Raw genomic sequence first — 18,337 nt, forward strand, 5'->3', positions numbered from 1 at the left:
CCATGACAACGGCCTTGGCTGTCCGTTCCCAGACATAACTCCTTCTAGTTACAGATTTCCAGACTTGCAGACTTGATGGAAAAATAAACTCAGTGACAGTACAGTTCAATGGTCAACATCCCCACAGCAGCCATTCCACTTGGGAAACCTGAGTGGCCTGTGTCCTTGCAGTCGAGAGAACTTGAGTGAACAAACACTGTTTCTGAGCCTACCAGGGACTCTGCTTACACCCTCAGGTCCCCATCCTGAGCCCAGCTGAAGCCACATCCTACTAGGGTGTTGGAAAGGGATTCTTATCTACCACTGGCTACAACAAAACAATACCTCCCTGGGATCCTTTGGCAGGAAGGCTGAGACACAAATTTAATTAATTAATTAAACACACGGCAATCCCGGATCTGGCATTGAACAGAATCTAGAATGGAGGAGATTCTGAAAAGGTAAGACATATGTGGGGTTGCTTCCTGATCATGTTAGCAGAGCTCTTCCTGTGCTTGGACAGTGACTCTGCAGCAGGGGTGTTGGAAGGAACATTTTTTAGCCCAAGGACCACATTCCCTTGTGGGGAACCATCTGGGGTAAGAGGAGCAACAGATGAAACTCTTATCTTTCTATAGCAGGCCATACAAGTGTTGGAGGTCTCTGCACACATCCTATGCATAGCCCACACAGAAAATGTCTCCATTCCCATCCAGGCAAGCATGAGGCATGACCCAGCCAGATAAAATCCCCCAAGGAGTGTTGATCAGAGCCAGTGAAGAGTGTGGTCTGGGGAGGGGGCATGGCCTTGGGAAGAGAGAGATCTGAGGGCCAGATGGAGATACCTGGAGGACCACTTTTGACCCTTGGTCCTGAGGTTCCTCACCCTGCTCTACAGATAGTAGGTTAGCAGGTGCAGTGTCCCATTTGGACATCAGCTCTATCCTAGGAACACTTTTACTTGTAGTATAACTGCTTGTCATAGAGCTTCCAAGGGCACAGGAGACATTAGGAACCTTGTGAAGGAGCTGCTAGGAGCATCTTGGTCACTACACTGATGGTCATGGGCTGGGCCTCCCCACCTTGTCTTCATGGAATGGGGTGTGGGATGGATCCTGTACCTGCTGAGAGAGGGGGAGCATAACAAACATTAGGGAGCAGATGATGATGATTATTATTATCCTGTCCCTTCTCTCAGAAGGAGCCAAGGGCAGCAGACAAAAACACTAAAAATATCTTTAAAATATCTTAAAAATAAAACTTCGTTAACATATTAAAAATATCTTTAAATATAAATCTTTAAAGCATTTTAAAAAAACAAACCCTTAAAAACAACTCTAACATAGATGCAAACTAGGATGAGGTCTCTATTTAAAAGGCTTGTTGAAAGTGGAAGGTCTTCAATAAGTGCCGAAAAGACAAAGAGACGGCACCTGTCTAATATTTAAGGGAGGGAATTCCAAAGGATAGGTGCCACAGGACTACAGGTCCGCTTCCTATGTTGTGCGGAATGGAGCTCCTGTAAGATGGTGTCTGCAGGAGGTCCTCACTTGCAGAGAGCAGTGACTGACTGGGTTTATATAGGGGATAAGACAATATTTCAGGTATCCTGGTCCTAAGCTGTATTATACAGCCACAACAGTGGCTGTATACTATAGCCAACATGGATTTTTCACATTCCACAAAGTTAAATGGAAAATACCCCCCCATGCCATTCTGATGCTTCCCATAAATTCATTTCAAAACAAAACCTTACAAAATGTATAGTCTTGAACATAGGCTTGCTTAACAACCCTGTAAATTTTCATGGCAATACACAAAACAGTCAGAGAGAATCGAGAGTTCAAAGTATAAGACAAGAGAAAAAAATCCAGTCCCCATTGGACTTTTTTCTGTCAGTATTCTCATAATTTGCTGAAATTAATAAAAAATCAGACATGTTCACAGAATACCTGTAATCCTGTTACTGACCTTGCCCCATACTACAACCTTAATGTTCTGCAGTTTAAAAGTTTAAAAAATGCCTGGCCGATTTTTAATTAATTTAAGAAATTTAGCATTGGAGTCAATGATAAGCTCGGGCATGCTCAGTAGGAAACAACTGTCAGTGTTTATTTATTTATTTGTTTGTTTTACTTGTATAGCACCCCATAGCCGAAGCTCTCTGGGTGGTTTACAGTGTTCTAAAGCTGGGCTTGCCTAATCAGGGGGCTGCATCCATGCCAGACCTTTCTTTCACTTTAGACAGTCATGGCTTCCCCCAAAGAATTCTGGTGCTGAGAGGAGAGTCCTGTTCTCCTGACAGAGCTTCAGTGGGCAGCGTGGTTTAACAGTCAGGCGCCCTGATTGCAGCTCTGTAATGGGAACAGGGCATCTCCTAGCAACTCTCAGCACCCTTTACAAACTACACTTCCCAGGATTCTTTGGGGGAAGTAATGACTGTCTAAAGTGAAATAAAGGACTGGTATGGATGTGGCCAGGGACAGCTTTTTAAAAAATTTGGATGGGAGACAACATGTGCCTGCTGTAGAATAAAAAGGTGGGGGAAACGCTGAAAAACAATGATGCTGTTCACAGTGTTTTCCTTTTGGAAAGCAAAGGGGCATCCCCCTCTGCCCAGTGCCCACCCACCGAATCTCCACCACTCACTATATGCTCAGAGGCACATGTTACCAAATTCTTCCAAGCTGAGTGGATTGGACTGTGAAAGACCAACCCAAATTATGTTTGCATTTTTACAAATTTGTAGGGCAGTACAATATCTCAGAGAGAAGGTCAGGTCTGCTGCTCCCCTGGTGCATTCACTATAGCTGCCCAATTTCCCTGCTTTTTAAAGTTTGATAGAAATAGCTGTTGGCTATAGGTATGTTCTTAAATTGCAAAGCTTTTAGCCTATTAATGAATAAGGCTTTATACACCAAAACCAGCACCTTGAACTTAGCCCAGTAGCTAATGGGCAACCAGTGCAATTCTTTCAGCAGCAGATAACATGTTAGTGATATCCTGCCCCAGTAAGCTGTTGCACTGCTGCATTTTTCACCAGCTGCAGCTTCTGGACCAGCCTCAAGGGCAGTCCTACATAGAGTGCATTACAGTAATCCAGCCTGGAGGTTACTAGCACATGGACAACTGTGGTGAAGCTAGAGCACATAGTCCTTGAACTTTGATGCACAACATATTAACACAGAGAACTGAACCAACAAGTTTTTGTGAACCTGGACCTGGGTTTCTCCATCAATCTTGCTATTCTAGCAGCTAAGACGTAGGGCCACCCTTACAATTTGGTAGAGTGAGGCAGTGGTGTCAGGTGACATGTTGGAGGCAGGGAGTGGCAGTGAGATTTGAGTGGACAGAGCTGTGTATTTTATATGGCCCTGCCCTGCCCTACAGCTACTCCATTGCCCTCAGGTGCCCCGGAAGATGCTGTCAGCATCAGCCTGGCTGGCTTCTGTATGTGGATTGTACATGGGGGTGCCATCTTGGCCTTCACGCTCAGGCAGCAGGGATGAGTTGGATTGTGAATGAGCTGGAGTCACAAGATTTTGCTGGCATTATTGTTCAAAGAAAGCTAAACAAACCAGCATACTATGCTACACTACTAGCCAATCATATAACTTCAACAGCAAACGTTAAATACATTCCATACATAATGTTGGCACAACTTTTTGGGAAAGTGCCTCAGAGCTCTGTAGCCCTGCATCTATAAATCTCCATTAAATCAGTTTGACTGGGGTGAGTGTTAAGAGACAGAGCTGCCAGAAATAGCTCTTTTCCTGCAAGATGTAGAAAAGATTACAGCCCCGACTGAAGCAAGGGGGGTGGCGACGGAGGGAGATGGAGTCAAATCAGAGGAGGCGGGAGAGCTGTGAAAGGCATCTCATAAAAGTCTCATTTGTTGGAAGGCTGAAGGAAGTGGAGGCAGCTTTGGCACACGTGTCCCTGGTGCTAAATTAGCTGTTAACACAAATAATGAAAGTGCAAGGTCCATCAAGCCGCTGGCGCCAGCAAAACGAGGGAGTGGCCAGGTCAGGGCTCCCTCTAGAGCCAGCTAGCTAGCAGGTGGAGACAGTACAAGGGACTTGACAGGATGGAAGTGCTTAGAGAACACATTGATCCATTGACAGAGGAAAAAGCCACTCCACTCCCGCTTTCCAGCTATTGTGTGCAGCGAGTGTTTGGTGTGTGCTTTTATTTCCCCCCCTCTTCTTTGAGTGACTTATTTCATCCACTCCCCCCACAAGCTGCTTAAGTCAAGAGCTGGAATGCTCCATCCATATTTGGCAGTGGCAGAGCAGCTGAACAAAACAAAACAAAACAGTTATCAAAGGTCGCGAAAGAGCTAATCAGCTCAACAGCTTCCCTTTGAAAAGCACAAATGCTTTACAGAAATAGGATTTGGAAAGCAAGATATGCCCTAGCTTAAGAGTGTGCTTCTACCTTTTTTAAAAAAACAACAACACTTAAGCACCACCCTGATTTTTTCATGTCATACTCAGCTGACTGGGTCTCAGAAGACACAAGCATTAGAGCACTGAAATAGGGAATCACACTTTCAAATGTTTGCAGCAATAACACTGCAATCCTATCCTCAAGTTATGTTGGTTGGATGACGGTAGGATTGCTCCCAAATCCCTTATGCCAGTCTAAACACTAAGTTATGCCAGTCACAGTGATGCTTCACTGCCATAAGTGTAAATTAATGCTATTATTATTTAAACAGTAATTTAGGGTGCTTCTGGACAATTGCTATTCTGTGGATGGGACACAACTGCATACTGGCAAATTCAGGTTGTGTAATTTAAGTGGATGTAGCCCTCTCGCATAACAAACCTCAAGTTCCCTCAAAGAATTTAAAAAGTCTCTGCAGTAAGGAAAGTGACGGGGAAATGCACTGGAATGTGTGAGACAAGAATTGCTTGGTGCAACATCGTATAACCTCCCTGCAAGCAAATCAGAATGAACATTCAATAAACAGTTGCCATTGTATAACCTCCCTGCAAACAAATTGGAATAAATGCCCGACAAACAAATGACATTGTATAACATCCCCATGAACAAATCAGAATACTTAGTAAGCAGTGGATGTCTGATATCCTCCCCATACACTTTGTGCAAACAAATCAGAAAGAATGTTCAAAAAACAGGTTGTCTGGAAGTGACCATAGCTATGTTATTAACTATGTAATTGTAACGGAATTGTTACTATGTCATTGTAACTGAAGAGTCATGGGTGGGGGTGAAGTTGGGGTTGTTGCTTGAGAGCAAGGTTTAGGTGGATTCCAATAGGTGCTCAGGGCTCACTCCTGCCCTTGGTATCAGCTGGTAACGTTACACCTGAAAAAGGGGCATCCACTGTCACTGCAGTCAATGGGGAGCTCAACACAACTTTCTACCACCTCTACCTCTTCCCCATGTCAGAGGAAAAGATTCTGATTAACTAAGCAACTAATCATACAGCACACTACCAGGAATATATCCATAAAATTGTGAGTATGGAAATGCACAAGAGGGAAATTTGGTGATGGGGGTGGGACTTTGGTGAAAGGGTGTGCATTGTACAAAAAGCAAATTCTCAAGAAGAAGAACAATATCAGACAGGCAGACAGATAGGGTTACAGTCACTCTGCTTCAGGGAATTCAGAGACGAACATTCAAGGGGGGGAGGACTGTTTCCCCATCTCTGGGAAATGGGTGTGTGATTTCAGAGGATTTGGTTCCTGAACTGCGTTGTGATGGTTCAGGGGAAGGGGGTGCTTACCAGTTAGGCTGAGACAGTATGTAAAGTTGGATGATATGGAGAATCTGATTCTTTGAAATTAGCTTGCATAGTATTTTACAATGATTTCATAAAAATACTGCATAATCAGATACACTTTTGCAGTTTGAATGTAAGGCCATTCAAAATTAAGAAATGGCAAAAACTAATTCTAATGGGAAATTTCTGTAAGTTATGATTTTGCTCATGAAGGACTGATCACACATTTTAGTTGCTTTAAACACTACCATCACTTGAATGAAAATCATCAGCTTTACCTTACATATCCTGTTCATTTCTCTCCTAGTTTGGAAGCTTTTTTCTCTTAATGTGACAACACACCTTCTAGATCTAGAACATACCTCAATATAAAATAATTCACTGATTTTATGTATCTTTTCACCTAAATAAAATTCTTTTTCTCTATAATATTCATTCATTGGCGATCACTCATGGCTGAGTAAGATTGTCTTCCAGGGTAAGGTCTTTAACAGTGGGTCCGTAAGTGACTGTGGAGGCCAATTCTGGATCCACACAGCCTCCCACAGTGAGGACATAGGTTTCCAGATGGAAGATGGTCACGATGAGCATTTGCTTGATGTGCCTTCCGCTTAGCTCGTTTGTCCCATTTGCCCTGTACTCGTGCTTCTTCAAAGTCCATAGCACCTTTGATAATGACCCACCTCCAATTGGGGCGCTCATGGGCCAAGGCTTCCCAGTTCTCGATGCTTATGTTACTTTTTTTATATTAGCTTTGAGAACATCTTTAAGCCTCTTTTGCTGTCCACCGATATTCCATTTTCCATCCTTAAGTTGGGAGTAAAGTAGCTGCTTTGGAAGACGGTGACCAGGCATTCGAACAACATGGCAGGTCCAGTGAAGTTGATATTGGAGGATCATTATTTCAACACTGGTGGTCTTTGCTTCTTCCAATACGCTAACATTAGTCTGCCTATCTTCCCAAGTAATTTGCAGAATTTTCTGGAGGCAGAGTTAGTGGAATCTTTCAAGAAGTTGGGAGTGCCATTTATAGATGGTCCATGTTTCACAGGCGTACAGTAAGGTCGGTAGTACAATGGCTTTGTAAATAAGCATTTTGGTCTCCCTACAAATATCCCGATCCTCGAACACTCTACGCTTCATTCGGGAGAATGTGGCACTCGCAGAGCTCCGATGATGCTGAATTTCAACGTCGATGTCAGCTTTTACAGAGAGATGGCTGCCAAGATAAGAAAAGTGATCAACATTCTCCAGTGTCGCACCATTAAGCTGGATTGATGGTGCTACAGAGGGATTGGTTCGCACTTGCTGATGAAGCACTTCGGTTTTTTTGATGTTAAGCGAGAGGCCAAGCTTTTCATATGCTTCTGCAAAGACATTTAGGATAGTTTGAAGATCTTCCTCTGAATGTGTGGAGACTACATTATCATCGGCATATTGAAGTTGTATGACAGAGGTTGTAATTACCTTACTTTTTGCTTTCAGCCTACTGAGATTAAAAAGCTTTCCATCTGTTCAATATGTGATTTCCACACCAGTGGGAAGTTTCTCCTCAACAAGGTATAGAATCATGGCGATGAAAGTAGCAAATAAGGTCGGAGCAATGACACATCCCTGTTTGATGCCTGATCCCACTTTGAATGGATCACTTTGAGAGCAGTTGGTATTCAAAATAGTTGCCGTCATGTTGTCATGGAGGAGTCGCAAAATATTCACAAATTTATCAGGGCATCCAATTTTCAGAAGGATGGTCCAGAGAGCAGTTCGATTTACAGTATCAAAGGCCTTAGTCAGATCAATAAATGCCATATACAGAGGTCGGTTTTGCTCCCTGCATTTTTCTTGAAGCTGTCGTGCAGTGAAGATCATATCCACTGTCCCCCTGGAAGGGCGGAAACCATTTTGGGATTCAGGGAGGATGTCTTCTGAGATAGGTAGGAGGCAATTTGCGAGGATCCTTGCAAGGATTTTACCTGCAGTAGCTAGAAGAGAGATGCCTTGGTAGTTCCCACAATCTGTTCTATCACCCTTCTTGAAAAGAGTGATAATTATGGCATCCCCAGTCTTCTGGGATCTCCTCCCTCTTCCAGATTTTTTCGATGAGCTTATGAAGTTGTTGTGTAAGTTCAGGCCCACCTTCTTTAAAGACTTCAGCAGGAATCCCATCAGGTCCACTAGCTTTGTAATTCTTCATTTGATTAATGGCTTTACTGACTTCATCCAAGTTAGGGGATACTGCAAGCTCATCTCTAATTTGTTGCTGCGGAATTTGTGAGAAGACCTCATCAGCCACAATAGAGTTACGATTAAGGAGGTCGTGGTAATGCTCTTTCCAATGCAGTGCAATAGACTCTTTGTCCTTTAGAAGTTTGGCACCATCTATTGGATGTAAGGGATTTGTACCATAATTTGTTGGTCCGTAGATGGCCTTTGTAGCATTAAAAAAGCCCCGTACATCATGAGCATCTGCAAAATGCTGGATTTCTTGAGCTTTCTTTATCCACCAGGCATTCTTAAGTTCTCTAGTTCTTCTTTGGACCTCAGCCTTTGCACTGGCATAGATTTTTTTTCTTAGCAGCACAGTTAATGTCTTTTTGCCATATCTGGAAGGCTTTCCTTTTCTTCTCGGTGATATGTTCAATCTCACTATCATTCTCATCAAACCAGTCCTGACGTTTCTTAGTTTGGTATCCAATAGTTTGTTCACGTGCTGCAATAATGGAAGTATACACTCAACAGTTATACTGATATGCTATTCAACAAGACCTCTGTATAGCATACAGTCCTTCAGGTAGGGTGCCGTCATTTGTTTTGTGCTGATGGTGTGGTTTTCTTTGTCCATTCCTGGTGTTGGACATGTTTCTCCTCTCCCTCCTTAGCAAACAGTACCTTGAACATTCATTTTCAGTTATCTACCATTTCCTATTCTTTCTGAAAGATTACCTCTGGTGCAATTTCTTTTGGCTTCAGCAAATGATATTGATCTGGGTGTGGCATTAATTGCAAGAATGTAGACAAAAAAGTCTGTCATATATGACTTGTGTAGTGTGGAAAGGTGAGTATCTCTCGCCAGCCACACAGCACAGAACAAGTAGTTGGCTGAGTTGTCTTTGCTTGGTTTATACTTCATGGTGAAACTATAGAGTTACAGTCAATGTCTCCGTTTCTGGATAGCTGGTGTTTTTGAATTTGGGTTGCTGGTTCTGGTGGTCTGTGGTCACTGAGTGGAGTAAGTCTCTTTCCAGATTCAAATGAGAGTGATCACATCCCCACACAACTGCTAGGGCTTCTGTGTCTGTTAATGAGTACCATTGTTCTGTGTCTGTTAATGTTCTTGTGTATGTTCTGACATGACCCTGTTGCACCAAAGTAAACAAAAATATTCAACATTTGCATCTATAATGACTTCAAGAGGGCTTGAAATATATATAATTACAGCTGGTTAATTTCTGTTTTTTTTACATTTTGTAAAGCTTTCTCTTTCTTTCTGTTCCACAAAGCAAGGCTGCCTCTTTCTTCATCATCTTGTTTGTTTGGCTTTCTTCTCTGTTGCTGGGTTTTGATTTCTTTTCACCTTGTCATAGCAGAAGATAGAATAGTAAATTTGGAAGGGACCTATAAGGCCATCGAGTCCAGCCCCCTGCTCAATGCAGGAATCCAAATCAAAGCATATCTGACAGGTGCCTGTCCAGCTGCCTCTTGAATGCCTCCGGTGTTGGAGAGCCCACCACCTCCCCAGGTAATTGGTTCCACTGTTGTACTGCTCTAACAATTATGATGTTTTTTCCTGATGTTCAGCAGAAATCTGGCTTCCTGTAACTTGAACCCATTATCCTGTGTCCTGCGCTCTGAGAAATATCAGATATATTATTTCAAGGGATATACTGCTCACATACAAACATAACTTTATTGAACAAAATGGCAGTCCTCTATCATTTAAGTTCCTCTTTCTTTGCCCATTGTCTATTCTGCACCCTTTTCTTTAATTAATTCTGGATTCTCTGTTAGCCCCCCCCACGCTTCCTTGACCAGTGACCATTAAACTATTCAGCCAAAATGAACCAATTAGCCTATTAGCCCCCACAGGCACCCGTGCTAACCCTTGACTCCTCTGCAACCACAGTGTGGAGTAGGCAAAAGAAACCCGCCAGCAAAGCGAGGCAGGCAGGCCAAAAATTCCTAGTTGGCCCCATAGCGACCAAATTAATCACATTGCAGCCAAGGGAGGGTCGGGCGGGTGCCGCCAAAAATTTGCAGTGAGGGTGGGCGGCTGGCGGTACGGCCTTAAATGGCCGTCTGCCGCCCCGCCCCCTCGCTGCGTGCTACGTCAGCGTGCCAGCGCGCTGCGAGCACGCCTCCCTCACCAAGATGGCGGCTCGGCTGCGGCCGCAAAACTCGTCCCTTCGCCGGTAAGTCCCGGCGCGGAACGGGGGTTGCAGCCTATTGCCAAAATAAACACAGACACCGTTCATTGGGTTAAATCATGGGCCACTTTATTAAAAACAGAGTCAATTATAACCAATGAACCTGCAGAGGGACAATACAGTGCGGGGGAATTCAGCTGATCCAGGCGAAGCCTGCTTGCAGCTATAGGGCAACCAAACCTTGCCAGAGCCTGGGGCTGCCCTGTGCCAGGCCCCAGCTCTGGCCACACCCTGAAGATGTGTAGGGGGTCCAACCCGCATCACCGCCCCCCGGAGCCGTGAAACTCCGAGCGGATGAGGCACGTTGGCCCCAAAAGCGGCCCGTGTTCTGCTCCCCCGGGCCGTATAGCCCAGAGCTGCAGGCCCCCGGACCGCCAATCACCCCCAAAGGTGCCTAAAGGTGTCACCTAGCTGCCCTTTCCCTTTTAACCTTTCCCCCGTGCTTCCTTGCCACAAAAGGGGGACAAGCCTCTGCTTAGTCTCCCCTTGCCCCACACCTGATAAGAATCCGGTGCACACCCCTCTGCAGGTCCATTAGGAAGATGTCATTGCCCTCGTCAGTCAAGTGCACGCCATCTGGCCTAAACAACTCCAGCCTGTCTTGCTTGATCTCTGGGTGGTGTATGACAGAACCCCCCAGGCCCTTAATGGCCCTCTGAATCTGTCTATTAACCTTTTTCCGAGCCCTGTCCATTCCCCGTGGGTCATCAGCCCAATTCCACGTCCTGCGCGGCAGGATGTCAGACCATACCAAGTGCACCCTAGGCCAGCGCAGCGCAATGGCCTGGAGGTCACTACATGCCTGTTCGATTAGGGCCTTGCCCCTCAACAGACCCAAATCATTACCTCCCAGGTGGATGACCAGCACCTGGGGCACTGCCCAGTCCACAGCGGACCGGAACAAGGTAGGCAGGAGGCTGTCCCAACGCATCCCCCGTCGTCCCAGCCACCGCACTGAGGCCCACTGACTGAGCCCCAGCTGCGTTCCAATGCGGGACTTTGCCGCCCTGAGGCCTGCCCAGAAAATCATGCTGTGGCCGCAGAGGAGGATGCTCACTTGTTCCGATCTTTCCCAGCGGCCTGCTAAAAATGACAACATCGCCGTTAGCTGCTGGCCTCATGCATCTCTGTTAGTGGTCTAACAGACGTCTTATATGCATCCAAGGACCACCTGCCCACTGCCTGCAGCTGCCCTTTGGAAAAACCCAGGTGAGCAGCGGTGGAAGCTGCACCTATTTGGAAGGAGTGTGTCCCGAACTTGCGGGCATCCACACCTAGCCGCTGGAGTGCTGTCTTTGCCACCGACCAAAATTGGTACTTGGTAAGGGGCTGGAGGTCCCTGTGCCTGAACAGGTACCCTGGCTGCAGCCCGCGGGCTGCCAGAAAAATGCGTAGGGCCCTGACCGGGCAGAGCTCCTCCTGTTGGCATGGGGATAACACAATCAGGCGACCCTTGTGGCGTTGGTCCGTCTTTGACTGCCTGAGTCGCAGGCGGGCCCCCCCTGCCTCCCAGCTGAGATCAGAAACCTGGAGGGCCCGGAGGGAGCTATCCGTCTTAGAACCTGCCACCACCTCCCCTATTCGGAAGGCCCCGAAGAACAAGGTGAGGGACGCAGCATGGTATAGCAGTGCCTCAAAATGGGAAGAACATAGCACCCTCCACTGTCCCTGCAGACCCAACAGTAGCTCTGGGGAAAAGGGGGAGCGTGCATCAGGTGTGTGCGGGTGCTCACGGGACCACCCTTCCAGCATCTGGCGTACCCTAAAGTCACCGGAGTAGTCCTGAAAGCCCCGTGCTTTCCCTAGGAAGGATAGACCTGAGAGCTTACCTCTGATGGTCCTGACTGAAAGCCCCCTCCGCTTCCCTTCCACGCAGAACTCCATAAGATGCTCCACGGGGATGGGTCACTCCTGGGTGTAGCCTCTGGACTCCCTGAAGGTTGCCAGGTCCCTACCTGCCCCCTGGTAGCTGGCCAAAGTGCTGGGTGCCACAGAAAGGCTTATGGCCCGTTCTGATTCGGTCCTCCAATCTCCCACAGCGCTGGGGGTACCACGTCCAGCTGAGCCCTTGCCCACGGCGCCAGCTGGTGAAATCTCTCCATCTGGTTCCGTGATAGAGCATCAGCAATGCTATTAGCAATACCCAGGACATGGCGCGCAAGGAACTGTATATTATAGCGGAGACATTGGAGCACAAACACTCGAACCAAACGCATAACATCGGGGTTTCTAGAGGACAGGGTGTTGATGACATGTACCGTGGGGAGGTTGTCGCACCAAAAATGGACTGAGGAATTGCCCAGTTTGTCCGGCCAAAGGTGTACGGCCACGACAATGGGGAAGAACTCCAGAAGGGTCAGGTCTCTGGTTAGGCCAGCCTGCGCCCAATTCTGTGGCCAGCTGCCATGACACCATGAGTCATGGAAAATGACCCCAAAACCGCAGGAACCTGAGGCGTCGGAGCTCACCTGTAGCTCCGCTTCCAACAGGCGATCCTTTCTCCATAAGGAGACCCCATTGAATTCCCACAGGAAGGTGGACCAAACTGCCAGGTCCTCCCGGAGAGCGGCTGTAACACATGTGTGATGGTGGGGGCGTGATAGGCCCACCATGGCATCGTACACGCGGCGCAAGAATGCGTGCCCGGGTGCTACCACCCTGCATGCAAAGTTCATATGTCCTGCCAGCTGTTGAAGTGTGGCCAATGTCACCTTCTTCGCCCCAACCACCTCTGAGATTTTCCCCTTAAGGGCCCCCAGCTTATCCCGCGGGAGCCTACAGCATTGGGCCACTGTATCGATCTCTATGCCCAGGAAAGTGAGGGTAGTGGATGGGCCCTCAGTTTTCTCAGCCACGAGGGGAACACCCAGTTCCCCCGCCATCCCCGCGAACTGCTCCATAAATGCCTGACAGGCACCCGAGTCTGCAGGGCCCGCAAACAAGAAGTCGTCCAAATAGTGCACCACTGATTGCCGGCCTGCCCGTCTCCTGACTGCCCACTCCAAGAAAGAACTGAAGCGCTCAAAAACCGAGCATGAGATGGATCAGCCCATAGGCAATGCCCTATCCACATAGTATTTGCCCATGAAGGCAAAGCCTAACAGCTCAAAATCCCCTGGGTGCACAGGGAGGAGACGGAAGGCTGATTTGATGTCACACTTTCCCATGAGGGCGGCCATCCCGCAGTCCCTAACCATACGAACCACACAGTCGAATGACGTGTAGCGGACAGAGCAGAGGTCTGATGGGATGAAGTCATTTACTGACCCACCCTGGGGAAAGGACAGGTGGTGTATAAGGCGAAATTCGCCTGGTGCCTTCTTCGGAACAAGGCCCAGCGGGGAAACTCTGAGTGAAGGGATGGGTGGTGCCACAAAGGGGCCCAGCACGCAGCCTGTCATGACCTCCTTCCTAATTTTTTCCCCCACGACTGATTCCATACCCGCCACTGATTTTAGGTTGCGGGACATGAAGGGGTGCCTGGGACCCAAATAGGGAATCCGGAAACCCTCTGTAAAGCCCTGTAGCAAAAAGTGGGCGTCTTGGACTCAGGGGTAACAGCAGAGCAAGCACTGGAGTTCAGAGAGTTTAACTGGACTGGGGCCCCTTTCCTTGAGCTGCGCTAGCAGCTCCCGGTCTCCTTGCGCCAGGTGAGTTCCTGTTCCCATCTCTGAAGGGGCGGCCCCTGGGGCAGGCAGTGCAGGAATGCGGGCCCCCGCATATTGCGCACTCATGTCGGAACCTGCAGGGGTTACGACCACAGCGGCCTCGGGAGCTGAACTCCCAGCAGAGCAGGCGGGGTTGAACCCCCTGCCCCGCAGGCCCGCGGGAATGAGCTGCGGCTGTCTGGCGGGCCAGGAGGTGGCCGCTGTCCGTTCTATCCCCGGCTATGGGCTTGGAGTGTGACATAAACTGTAGCCACAGGTCCGCTTCCTTTTTGTCCCAGGGCAGGGAGGTATCAAAGGCCGCCCTCATACGAAATGATTCGTCATAGGCGAGCCATGCTGCCCCCTGGGACTCGGAGTAGCCCCGATATATAATATCGAGGTATTTAATCAGAATAGGGCCCCTCTGTGGCTGTTTCTGCATCACCACCCCCATGTATGTCAGAAATGCAGGCAACCAATTAGCCCAAGTGTGTTCAATGCGCCGCCTCTTGGGCTTGTCAGGTTCTGCCTCTTCGCCCTTATCCTTCTCCCTCCTCACTGGTTCCCTGTACAGAAGTGAGAATAAGTCAACGTACTCCCCCTTCCAAACTTTTTCTTTTGTAGCGGGCAGCAGGTGAAAGCCCAGTGGGGCTGATGTCTCCCCGAAAGGTATAGCCCCTTCCCTCACTGAGCCCAGAGGGTCAGTGTCCTCTGCTGGGGGGGGTACCGACCAGGAGGGCTGAGCCCCCACTCCCATCCCTGTTCTGGCAGTGGCCTGCCAGACCTGCTCACAGGCCACCCCTAGGGGAGGCAGCTGTTGTGGTGTGCCATGCCCCGCCCCCATGGTGATCCCCGCTTGCCCATACCGCTCGGTTTCAGCTGGTGGGGAAAAGGGCCAGTATGGAAACCCCCACGGGGGCCAGCCCCACTGGGGCTGCCCCTGTTGTTGTGCTGCCCAGGGAGACTCACCCCCTATGTTGTCCGCTGAAGGCCCATGCATGGGCTGTGGTCCTGGGGCTGCATGCAAAGACAACGCTGTTCCTGCTTCTGCTCCGGGTGGTCTTGCTGCGGCCCCACTAGGCCCTGCCTCTAGTGCATCCAGTCGCGCTAAGATAGAAGTAATAGCCGCAGCGTTAGCCCCGCCAACTAGACGCTGCACTTTCTCCCGGGGCCGCTTGGGGGGTGGTTCCCTTGTCCTCCCCGTTGCCGGCTGGGCAGGGCCCCTCTCCAGGGCTTCTAACCTAGCCAGTATAGTGGTCCATGGTATGCCTGCCCCCTGTCCCCCATCCTCCGCAGCAGGGGGTGGGCGTCTACCCTCTGCCCTGGGGGCCCTTCCCTTCCCTTTTGGCCCACCTTGACCTTTTTTGGGTGGCATCCTGAGCTAGCGTGTAGGGGGACGATGCCTTCTGCAATAATGAGAGGTGGTCAGCCTGGGGATACGTAAGGGGGGACCCCGCACCCTCACTGTCCAGCTGGACCATGTCCCCTACTCAAACCAGTCCCTTTATCTCACCCCCACAATCCTGGCCCCTGGGCTGCTAAGCAACCAATGGGGTGGTGTGCAAGATGGGTCTGGGAACCACTCCCTTGCTATGGGCTGAGAACCTTCCCACAGGGGTCCCCTGGATAGTAATTTAAAGTAATTTAAAGATAGTAATTTAAAGATAGTAATTTAAAGAGTAATTTAAAGATAAAAGAACGCGGCCACAAGGCCGCCTCGTCTGAATTCCGCCACTGCCGCTAGGCCGTGCTGCCGTCGCTGGAAGGCATCCCGGGGCCTAGGGCTCTCTCCGCCGCTGGATGGCCACTGCCGCCACACCTCCGCCGCTGGATGGCCTAGGGCTCCCTCCACTGCCCCACCGGGCCCGCCGATGCCTCCTGCAGGCTGCACCTCTGCAGCTGGATGGCCGCTGGATGGCCGCTGCCGCCACACCTCAGCCGCTGGGTGGCCTAGAGCTGTCCCTGCTGCCCCACCGGGTCTGCTCCTGCAGGCCGCTCCTCCGTAGCTGGAAGGCCTCCCGAGGCCTAGGCTCACCACTGCCTCAGCCCGGAGCCCGGGGCTCTTTGCCGCGCCGCAGCCGCGCCGCAGCCACGCCGCTCTGCGATCGAGCCGCGCCGACCGCTCCTCGCTGCCGGCCCCGCACCAAGGCCTGGCCTGTAGGCCTGGAGAAGCCGCGTGCGTCGGCGGGCGATCTGAGCCGCGTCGCGCCGCCGATGCAAAAGGGCCTCCCGGCCGTTTAAATTTGCCGCCAAAAATTTGCAGTGAGTGTGGGCGGCTGGCAGTACGTCCTTAAATGGCCGTCTGCCGCCCTGCCCCCTCGCTGCGTGCTACGTCAGCGCGCCAGCGCGCTGTGAGCACACCTCCCTCACCAAGATGGCGGCTCGGCTGCGGCTGCAAAACTCGTCCCTTTGCCGGTAAGTCCCGGCGCGGAACGGGGTTCTAGAAAATCTGCCAGAGCAAGGGCTCTGGTTCAATGGTAGAGCATAGGACCAGGCTTCTACCTGTGGGGTCTGGCAGTATCTGCTGATTACCGCACGTTAGGTTTCAGCTTCTAGCTCTAGTCACTGACTTAAGGAACACTGAAGTGGAGAGCACACCCTCCAAGTCCAGATTTGGGTACTGACATCTCCCATTCTCACCCTGCCTGGTCCTAGTACAAGGAAATAAATCCCACAGTTTCTATAGGCAGCTTGTTTCATTGCTGAAATCGTCCTGTTTCCAGATAACTCAGAACAATTTATTTCTTGTCTTGCCTTGAGCAGGCAAGGAAGAACTGTTTTATTCCCTTTGTTCTGAGATACTTACAAACCATAACTCCATTTTATTCCCCATTTTTTTCTCTGCACTGAACAGAGTATTCGAAAGTCTCAATTGGCCTTGTCTGCACGGTTAAGGCAAGGTTTGTGGAGTGTGCAAACCTCTAAGAATCTGTTCTCTATGCGTGGGAAAGATGCTGCTTATTTATTTCTTTTCCAGAGAACCACTGCTGCTAAAGTAGTAACTACGATCCATACTAAGCCTGGGGCAGCAAACAGGATCCTTCTAAATCCAGTTTCATTCCCTGGCAAATTCCAGGTTCCTACCAGAAGTGCTAGTAAGGCTAGAACTTTTTAAGAAATGGGCTGTTGTTAAAAACTGAATATTGAGAAAGCTACCAATCCTTGCCCTCTCCAGTAACATCATCCCGAGGAAAAGCTGGAGCAATTTCAGCAAACTCACTGTATCCTTTGCAGGAGTAGGGGGAGATATGTGAAAAAACTGTTGGAATTACCAGTGTCAAATAATTTTGCCTCGACAATTAGTGTTTGGTTAGCTTAAAAGCAACTGAAAGAAGGGGCTTCTAATGGAAAGCATTTGGCAGGTTTAATGAGGCCTTCTCCCAGAAATGACACCTATAATTTATGAAATGTTGAGGATTTTAAAAACTGTTTAAATAGAATTAAAAATTTGGGCCAAACATAGCCTTTATGCATGCATGTGCAATCCACTGATGAATTCCATAAATTTATACGCAGTCAACTGCTCACTTTTTTTTAAAAGTGACAATAGAAACATTTTCCCAAAGGCTAATTGCAGTGCAAAAGAGGATTTTTTCTCAGGATCATGATTGGAGAGGGATGGGTTAAACCTTCCTTACTCACATGCTATGGTCCCCATCAAAATTAGGTTCCCACAACTAGTATTAAAAATTTGACCCTCATTTGACCCTCAGGGATGCTATTATTTATTGAATCTTGCAAGTTTTCCCTTCTGTAAAGTCTTATTGGACATTTTGTGTAGCAGTCATAGGTCCTGACAGTTTAAGTGAAATAAAGTAAACAGCTGGTCTGCCTTTTATGACAGGGGTGGCCAGCCTGTGGGCTGGATCAGGCCTGCCAAGCTGTTTGAAGTGCCCTGCAAGATACCAGCAAAACCAGCAGTGTCTCTTCCTCTTGCAAGATGTATCTTCTTCCTCCTGTGTGCCACCATTGCTAGGACATCTTAGCACACTGGAAACAGGAGCGCTGCTTCCTGTTTCCTGAGCACTCTAACCTTTGAGCAGTGATGGTGCACATGAGGCAAGAGACATGCCTTTGCAAGATAATCAGAGGATTTCCATTGCAGTGTTGGGCAAGGGAGGAAAATCACTCTTCCTGTTCTTCAGAGGTCATTTCTCTAACATTTCAGGGTATGGACACTTGCAGGCATTCAATCCCAGGCTCTCCTTCTACTGGTGGAACTGTCAAGGAATGGGAAAATGAAAAGGAACCAGTGAAATCTGAGAGAAAGAGATTTCCGAATCATCGGCTGTGTGATCTATGTAAATCCCACATAATGATAGTCTGACCTGCTGCTGATTCTTTGGCAAGTAAATCTTAACATATCTTAATAATCTTAAAACACAAACAAAAATAAGCATGTCTCCTTCTTCTTTTGGTCTCTTTAGCCTTTCCTTGTTTAATTTTTATAATGTTTTGTTATGCCACCTAAAAGATTCTGTTTCTTTCAGCAAAGGTCTGTTTTATCATGAGTAAGCCTCACAAAGTCCAAG

Source organism: Rhineura floridana, chromosome 1 (genome assembly GCF_030035675.1).
Source record: "Rhineura floridana isolate rRhiFlo1 chromosome 1, rRhiFlo1.hap2, whole genome shotgun sequence".
In the NCBI taxonomy this organism is placed as follows: Eukaryota; Metazoa; Chordata; class Lepidosauria; order Squamata; family Rhineuridae; genus Rhineura; species Rhineura floridana.